This window comes from Oncorhynchus masou, chromosome 5 (genome assembly GCF_036934945.1).
Source record: "Oncorhynchus masou masou isolate Uvic2021 chromosome 5, UVic_Omas_1.1, whole genome shotgun sequence".
NCBI classification, from domain to species: Eukaryota; Metazoa; Chordata; class Actinopteri; order Salmoniformes; family Salmonidae; genus Oncorhynchus; species Oncorhynchus masou.
The window spans coordinates 41818520-41828489 of record NC_088216.1 but is presented as its reverse complement, the minus strand read 5'-3'; positions in this window follow the sequence as shown (position 1 = coordinate 41828489).

Sequence of the window (9970 nt, the reverse complement as noted above, 5' to 3'; positions counted from 1 at the left end):
ACAGTGGATCAGGCTAGTCTGTTGAAGTGGCCACCCAACATCCGAAAAGGGACGTTTTGAAACATTTTTAAAATGGGGTGTTTCCTTTTCATTTTGTGTATTTTTATTTCTATGGGTCTATTCAGCCAGCCAAGTGGCGGTTATGATCAAAAGAACCTAGACTGGTGTGACGCGCTTGTTGGGTTTAGTGGTTCCGTCCTACGCTTAGCTGTATGAACGTTGTCACCTGCACACGCTGCCATGACAACTGGCCTTTGTGAATTTTAATTTACTTGTAGTCCTACAGGTTAATTGAAACTCAAATCTACCAGCAATATAATTAAATAAATCTGTCATTCAGATGAGATTTGTAAACATAAGTAGTTTTTTGGGCTATCTGTACTTTACTAGTTTATATATTTTGGACAACTTTTACTTCAATATATTCCTAAAGAAAATATATTTATAATATATTTTTCACTCCATACATTTTCCCTGACACCCAAAAGTACTCTTTTACATTTTGTATGTTTAGCAGGACAGGAAAATGGTCCAATTCTACACACTTATCAAGATAACATCTGGTCATCCCTACTGCTTCTGATGTTGCGGACCCACTAAACACTTGTTTGTTCGTAAATGATGTGAGTGTTGGCGTGTGCACTTGGCTATCTGTAAATGAAAAAAAAAAAAAATTGTGCCGTCTGGTTTGCTTAATATAAGGAAATTTAAATGATTTATACTTAATTTTGGTACTTAAGTACATTTGAGAAATTACATTTACTTTTGATACTTAAGTGTATTTAAAACCAAATCCTTTTATCCTTTTACTCATAGTATTTACCTGGGTGGCTCACTTGAGTCATTTTCTATTAAGGTATCTTTTTACTTTTACTCAAGTATGACAATTGGGTACTTTTTCCCACTAATGTCCGGAGCTCTAGCCCTCTGTCAACCTTTTCCCTGGGTGTGTTCAGGGTGATACCTGTGTAATTCAAGGCATAAGACAAGTTATTAGAAAGGTGTGACAACGAACAATCCAGAGGTTGAATAAAGTGGGAAGTACACTCTCTTCCGGTTTTGTTATGTATCTACAAAGTGTCTCAGAGTAGTAGTGCTGATCTAGGATCTGTCCGTACAATCTTATTCATGATGCTCTAAAAGGCCAAACTGACCCTAGATCAGCACTCCTACTCGGTCTTTGTGGAAATGAGTATAAACACTCCTACTCTGAGACACGTTATGAATACAGACCCAGGTAGGAAAATACTGCTGTTTTGACTAACATTGTTTCAAGAACGAGGCTTGTTCTCCATACAGTTGTCTCTCAATGAGGAAGTTGTCAAGGATTGCAAATATGCAAAGCCCCAAAGCCACAGTGTACTTTTGTTACAGGACCTAAGGCTGGCAGTTCCTGTGTTGATTTGCGATATGCTATCAATGACGAGACATTAGTCCTGTCCCACTGCAAGCCATGACCAGTTATGGCTGGCCCTCCTTATCAACATGCCCTAACCACATCATATGTTGTAATGAAGGAGTCTTTTGTTGAAATGTCCTTGTCTAATAGAAGGTATTCTGGTTTTACGTGCCATTATTCTTTTCATCAATCAGTGGTAGTTAACTTAATTACATTCAATGGAAATATGTGAAGTAGCTTGGGTTGCAACCTGAACAGGTAATGTAGTTTGCTGTATTACAACTCAGTGTTTTTCAAACTTCCTTGAGCTGTAACTGACTTGCATCAGTGACTCACTGATCCTATCATTTAGTAAGAATAGATTGATCATTCTTTATTACTGAGGTAATGTAGCGTTTGTATTTGGGGTTTATTTTCCCACGTCTTCCTCCTATGATCTACTGTGTTGTTCACACAGTGGCAGAGTGCAGGACATGGACTCAACATTGCCCCCTACTGATGCTTTGGAGGATTAAATTCTCTGATGAAAAGCCTAGGTGCTATATAGAGTGAAGCCTATGAAGTCTTCCATGAGCCTTTATAGGATGTATTTAGACTAGTTTAAAGTGTGACCATTCTACCAAACACAGTCGTATGAATGTGAGCAGTAGATAACTTTGATTCAAAATAAGTAGAGATGTAAAATAAGTAACATTTTCAGTTAGACTGAGTTACGAATAAGGAGAATCATTTTGTTTCTCCTTGTCTCAACATGTTTCACTTTTATCAATGATGTCCAGTAGGGGACAGCACAGTCTCATATTCCTCTCCAACCACTACCTCCTAGTCCATGAAGGGTTAGTGTGTTCTCATTCCAAAACATCAATCAACTGCTACGGAGTAAAGTGATTTCAGAGAGCATTACTGTTATTCCTACACCCTTCCAATACCAGCCTCCTGGCCCCTAAATTGAGGGTGGTCCAAATTGACAGCCAGTGATCAATTAAGCATGAAAAGTCATTGTTGTTCATCAGCATGAGAAGGTAAAGGTTTTTAGCCCAACAGATAAGAGTTTGCAACTTGTCTAGCTCAAGTGAGAGCAAAACATTTATTTGCATAAAGACCAATACAGTCTGCATATTTTGACTACTATTGATTTTTTTTTTACCCATTGTATGTGTTTGGGACTATTCAAGAAGCACCATTATCAGCTAATGCCTTGAACTTTTCCCCCAGAATTATCTTGGAATGGCTGCACAGTCTGGGAACATGATATTCACAATAAACAAATGTACCCTTCTCCTCTGGAGAAAATGTGTTTCCAATGAAACCCTGGAGCCAGTGTAGGGTTTTCAAGGAGGAAGAGGTGGTAACGGGGGGAGGTAAGAAGTGAGGGAGTGAGCTCATATACCTCAACACTGTCAGAAGGGAGCTCAGCCTTGGACCTGTGTCAAGCTCAGAGCAAGAGACCATGCCAGGCTCTCGCTCACTTGCACTCTGCTGTCACCTTCTCCTTTCCCCTACTAATACTAAAACAGTTACCACAGCAGATTGTTTTTTTTTAGCTGGGCAACTCAAGAACAAATTCTTATTTACAATGACGGCCTACTCCAGCCAAACCCAGGCAACACCGGGCCAATTGTGCACCACCCTATGGGACTCCCAATCACAGGCAGTTGTGATACAGCCTGGATTTGAACCAGGGTGTCTGTAGTGACGCCTCTAGCACTGAGGTGCAGTGCCTTAGGGATCGGCCCATTTTTTTTCTATTTTCAAACAGGTCCATCTGCTTTACATTTTAGTCATTTAGCAGATGCTCTTATCCAGAGGGACTTACAGTTAGTGTGTTCATCTTAAGATAGCTAGGTGAGACAACCACATATCTCAGTCGTAGTAAGTACATTTTTCCTCAGTAAAGAAGTTATCAACAAAGGTAGTGCTAGTAGGAAAAGACGAGGAAGGTTTTATTTATTTAAAAATACTTTTTTTGGAGGGGGGGTCTAGTTAAACACAACAGACTAATTGGCCTCAGAGCTGACAATGAACCCTCACCATTATCTCCCTAATAAACTGGCAAGCTTCACACCGTCTCCCAACAAGAGCTCACTTGATCACTTGCATGGCTCCTAATCCACACTGGTTCTGAGCAGGATCTTCTGCTCTGAGACCTAGTTGGAAGCGGAGGTGCCAAATGTCTGGGGGGGGGTCAAGAGGCAAAGGCTACTTAATTAGAAGTACATGCCCTGACCCGAACCAGTCCAACAACTGTCATGCCAGCAAGTTAATTGTTACGCCTCTTGTTACACCTCTTGACGAGGTTGCTAGATATTGAGGTCGCTACTATATGATCAGCAAACAGATTATTCAGTCCCTCTTAACATCCGCATATCCACTTAAGAATGTGTCCCTGATACATGTACAGGTCTGCTGTAACTATGAGTAGATTGTTGAATATACACGCCTTTGGTGAGAGGTTACATATACACATGCCGAAGGTATAAGAGATTTATAAGTAGGCTGCTATGCAACTATTTGTACCTCGACTGTAATTACACTATAACAGCGTATCATGTAATACTAAATACTAGAATGCATCATTATCTTACTTTATTACTGATAATGTTTAGTTAGCCACTACTGGTAGATGCAGGGTCAATAAACCCATGCCAAATATTAATTGATTTCTAAAAGGCATTATAGCCTAAATATCACTGGAATCATATCGTTATCAATATAATTGCATTGATACCAGAACGGTTAATTGAATACCGTATCATATTTATTTCCCAAATGTTCCAACGCTTGGGGGTGTATGTAGCCAAAGCGTCACCTGTTCCATACATGTTTCTGGAAAGTGAAGAGTTAACAGCAAAGCTCACATTTGGAAAGATCTTAAGCTCTGAAGGGTTGCTGAAGGGCATTATAAACCCCTTCGTCGTAAGAGAAATCGATTGCCGTTTTTATTTCGAATAAAATACCTTCTACCCTGGCCAGTAAATTTGTTCAGAACTCGAGCGACTGGCATGGCAAGTTGTGCCTGCAACTAATTATTTGCTGACTTCACGTAACTGTCGCTCCTTTTGCGGTTGGACTGTTGTAACTTTTCACCGGCGCAGGATATGCGTGGATGTACATCAAAATGATGAATCGCACAAGTAACAACCAGCAATTTGACTTGAAGAAAAGACGGTTCTATCTGTACCCGAGCAATGTACTCGAATCTCCAAATCCCTAACCTTACTTGAGCGTTGAACGGTCCTTTTTCGCATGAACCACAGAAGGACTTGGTCGGCTTTGTCGTTCCTAAAGATTCAGGATGAGAAAACCCAAAGTTAATCGGATGGTTCTTGCAATGTGCTTGTGGTGTTTTATAATGGTTATATTCTATTTTCACAGCAACCCGAAACCAGGTGAGTCAAATATCCTGTACAAGCCTTTTATTGTATTCATGAATTTGACACATTTCAGTACATTGAATGGAATATGCATGTTTTCCCATGTGTTTTGCATACAAATTGATTTTTGAACTCATCTCTATTAAAACTCTTAAATTGCATTTTTTAGGAGTAAAAAAAAAATCCATTGTATTTAGACAATGAATAATATTATAATGTCTCCTGCGTTCTAATACAGTGTGAATAGATGACAGGGGCATGTCATATCCCTACCATGGATGATAGCCAAGTAGCCTGCAGCCTTCCATGCCAGCACTTATTCACACTTTTCATTATAATGGGTTTAAAAGGCTCAATAGAGGTGTGCACAGTGTACAAAACATAGACTGACCAACAGCAATAATCCGTTATTGATGTTGGTCCCATGTGGCTCAGTTGGTGGAGCATGGTGCAACGTCAGGGTTGTGGGTTTGATTCCCACAGGGGACCAGTACATAAATGCATGCACTCACACTACTGTAAGTTGCTCTTCTCCTAAATTGCATAAATGTCATTTCACTTGTTAAATCCACTTCAATCAGTGTAGACGAAGGGGAGGAGACAGGTTAAATAAGGATTTTTAAGCCTTGAGACAATTGAGACATGGATTGTGTATGCGTGCCATTCAGAGGGTGAATGGGCAAGACAAAATATTTAAGTACTTCGAAAGGGGTATTGTATTAGGTTCCAGGCACACCGGTTTGAGTGTGTTAAGAATGGCAATTCTGCTGGGTTTTTCAAGCAAACAGTTTACCGTGTGTATCAAGAATGGTCCACCATCCAAAGGCCATCCAAACAACTTTACATAACTGTGGGAAGCATTGGAGTCAACATGGGCCAGCATCTCTGTGGAATGCTTTCAACACCTTATGGAGTCCCCGACGAATTGAGGCTGTTCTGAGGTCAAAAGGGGGTGCAACTCAATATTAGAAAGATGTTCCTAATGTTTTGTACACAATGTATATGTCCATTTACTTAACAGAAATTCTACTTGAGTGAGAAAGTTTGTCATTGTGCAGACTTGGCCAAGTTGGCCTGACTAGACCTAGACCACACGCTATACTACTATAGAAACACATCTCCTTTTCCTTGCGGTCAGTGAGTAAGCCACAGAGATGATATGTTTAAAGTGTGTGTTATTGGTGTACGTTGTCTCCACCCCACTCTCTCAACAGCTTTCACAACTGTTTTACCTCATGTCCCACCCTCTGTCTCCGTTTCCCGTTGGGACGTAGAGCAGAATGGAGGAAAACTTGAATTACCAGCCTGATTGGTTCAGTGTTTCCTCTGCCATGTGGAATAACGTGGTGAGAGTTTGCTGCTGTCGGTGTATCCGTTCACTGTGAGACCCGGCCTTCTCCTCTAGCCCCACACTGGTCCTTCTTTGCCCACACAATGGCCTCATTCAGACATGTCCAACCATACTCAGTCCATGTGGTCCCACAAGGTAACATTTTGGGCTTTTTCTAAAACCTTTGAACAGAATGGTCACCTTTTGTGGAGCTCTGTAGGTGCGTGTTGCTCTACTCTATTCTGTTTATCAAATCAAAGTCCTAAATTTAAAATGTTGTTGAAATTACCCCCTTTCTATCTAGCCTAATGCCATGAAAGGTTTTGCTCAAGCTAAGGTCAATCAATATGGGTTTGTCACTACTACATGTCTAACCAAAAGGCATTTTACGGGTGCATCTTATTGTAGGTCTTCAGCATGACATAAGCACAAATGTATGCATGGAGGTCTGTAACAGGAAATGCCTCTGAGCATTCAGATGTCAATAGATCTATGTGAAAGAGCACACTTTCATACCGATGCACAGGTCTGGGTAACAAAATCTGCATCCTTTGCCAAATGAATTTGGATAGGCTTCTAAATGTTGCAGTCGGGCGTGCAGATGAGACTTTGGGAACATTTCCATTTCTAAGTCTGTTTTGTCAGACCCCAGTCTGACGTAGATGTCTTACTATGTCAACAAAGGGAGAGTATCATATCACACTGGACAGCATTGTTTAACTTACAAAAATGGCAGTGTCATTTTCTCCCACTTGCTGAATTGGATTTCTGTGTGCACAGTCCTCACTCAACTTCAAGAAAGATAATTACATAGACTGCACCAGATGCTTGCTTCAGCCTCTGATCCCCTGACCCAGGAGACACAAATAAAATGTTTGTGGTGGCCACGCTAAAATCAACGTGTATTCAACCCAATATACCCTTTGTGGTTTGCAGCGAAAGCCAGTGGATCGTGAGGGTCCGACAAAAAAAGCCTTGGTGGAACAACACGACTTTTGAAAAGTTGTGAGACAGCATGTGTGGCACTAAACCTCAATGGAATGTTATGTCTATAACGCAGACACACTGTCAGGATCCTTCCACCACTAACCTCTCTATATGCCCTGCTTCTGTGGTGTACAAGTCAGAAATATGTTTTACAAGTGGACGGGTGAAAGAAGACACACAAAGGCTCCAACCAATGATTTCACTCATTTAGTTCTGTTCTGAGGCCTGATTGCCCTATCTTGGTCCCAACCATAATCATTATGGCTAATTAAGGAAACCTGGCTGTAGATAAGTGCTTGGGGCAACTATCAGCTTACACTGTGAAGGTAGTCCCCACCTCATACCTGCCTTGCCTGGGCTTGACTCAAGAGCATTGGGGTCATAAAATACTTATCTGCTCAACACGCGAGTGTCAAAAACAATTGCAGTGCCCCAGACCTATGCAAATATCCTTAGCCACAAATCTGTACATTGTCTTACCTTTTAGAAGAGTAGGAGCACAAAGTGTCTTGAACTTTGTTCTGGGGAATGTTTCAGTCTCTCATATGTTTGTCATTGTTGTTTGACTTCAGTCTAGTACTATGTGTCCCAGAAGAGACACCGACTGACTGTCTGTCATGCAGATCTCGATGGTACTCTCAGGTTGCCAAGTGAAATTAGTTCTGCCTGAGATTGCCGTCAGATCTGTAGCCATCTTGGGATATTGATGACAGTTCAGTTCAGCCCTGCTGTTCCAACCTGTTCTTTTCCCCCTGCCAGTTGCATATTCATATAGAACACAGGAGGTTGGTGGTACCTTAATTGGGGAGGACAGGCTCGGGGTAATGGCTGGAGCGGAATGGGTGGAATGGTATCAAACACATGGTTTCCATGTGTTTGATGCCATTCCATTTGTGCCGTTCCAGCCATTATTATGAGCCGTCCTCCTGCTCAGCATCCTCCAATGATGTAGATCAATCGCTCCAGGATTAGATTAGTTTGTGTGATGTGGGAACACGGATTTCTTTGCTCACTCTGGTTTTGTTCATAATTGGCCTCTATTACTTCCAGCTGCTCTCACCATGGCACAAATCCCTATCTAGGATTGGATTATCTTCTCACACAGAGCACTACTGGGAATAGCAATGGGAATTCTCTCCATCATTTTGTTTTGTGGAATTTTGATGTACTCTGTCAACCCTGTGTTCTTGTTTTGTCCCCAGTTTGGCACTGTCACCTAAATGTTAGCTTTGAAGTTAAAACTGTTCCTAGATCTGTGCTTGCTGAAGGTCACTTTATCCCCCCTAGATTGCCCATGCTGACTCAGCAATTTCGCAGATCCCCGTGAAGCGCTTTGAGAGGCTTGTTCTCCTCACTAGGCAAAGCACTTGTCTTCTGACCGGCACATAACGGGCGTAGCATGTAAGGTGTTCCCATGTCATCAACCTGCCACCCAATTAAAGACTTCAACCTTGGTGACGATCCAATGAACCGTCTGGAAGACGGCCCTCCTTGTGGAACACCATAGTCTGCTTTGCTGCTATAGGCAGCCTTGCTACTCTTTTTACCCCCACAAATGTGCCTATACACAATATAAGCCCCCACCTGTTCTGTAATCCATACTATGTGTCTTGGGGAAAGACCAAGACGATATCTGCCCTACATCTGCTTGCACTCTCCTAAGACTCTCACTCTCGTTAAAAAAGATAACCCCCACCACCCACGCACCCGTGGATGTGCACTAACACCCTTCACATTAGAGGTCCACCGATTAATCGAAATGGCCGATTTCAAGTTTTCATAACCATCCGAAATCGGTATTTTTGGGCGCCAATTGTTATTTTTGTGTGTTTTTTTTTACACCTTTATTTAATCTTTATTTAACTGGGCAAGTCAGTTAGGAACACATTCTTATTTTCAATGACGGTTTAGGAACGGTGGGTTAACTGCCTCGTTCAGGGGCAGAAAGACAGATTTTCACCTTGTCAGCTCGGGGGATCCAATCTTGAAACCTTACAGTTAACTAGTCCAATGCAATAACAACCTGCCTCTCGCTCGTTGCACTCCACAAGGAGAATGCCTGTTACGCGAATGCAGTAAGACAAGATAAGTTGCTAGCTGGCGTTAAATGTATCTTATAAAAAACAATCAATCCTAGTCACTAGTTAACTACACATGGTTGATGATATTACTAGATATTATCTAGCGTGTCCTGCGTTGCATATAATCTGACTGAGCATACAAGTGTCTAAGTATCTAACTGAGTGGTAGTAGGCAGAAGCAGGCATTTAAACATTCATTCAAACAGCACTTTCGTGCGTTTTGCCAGCAGCTCTTTGTTGTGCGTCAAGCATTGCGCTGTTTATGACTTCAAACCTATCAACTCCCAAGATGAGGCTGGTGTAACCGAAGTGAAATGGATAGCTAGTTAGGGCGCGCTAATAGCGTTTCAAACATCACTCGCTCTGAGCCTTGGGGTGGTTGTTTCCCTTGCTCTGCATGGGTAACGCTGCTTCGATGTGGTGGCTGTTGTCGTTGTGTTGCTGGTTCGAGCCCAGGGAGGAGCGAGGAGAGGGACGGAAGCTATACTGTTACACTGGCAATACTAAAGTGCCTATAAGAACATCCAATAGTCAAAGGTTAATGAAATACAAATGGTATAGAGGGAAATAGTCCTATAATAACTACAACCTAAAACTTCTTACCTGGGAATATTGAAGACTCATGTTGAAAGGAACCACCAGCTTTCATATGTTCTCATGTTCTGAGCAAGAAACTGAAACGTTAGCTTTCTTACATAGCACATATTGCACTTTTACGTTCTTCTGCAACACTTTGTTTTTGCATTATTTAAACCAAATTGAACATGTTTCATTATCTACTTGAGGCTAAATACATTTT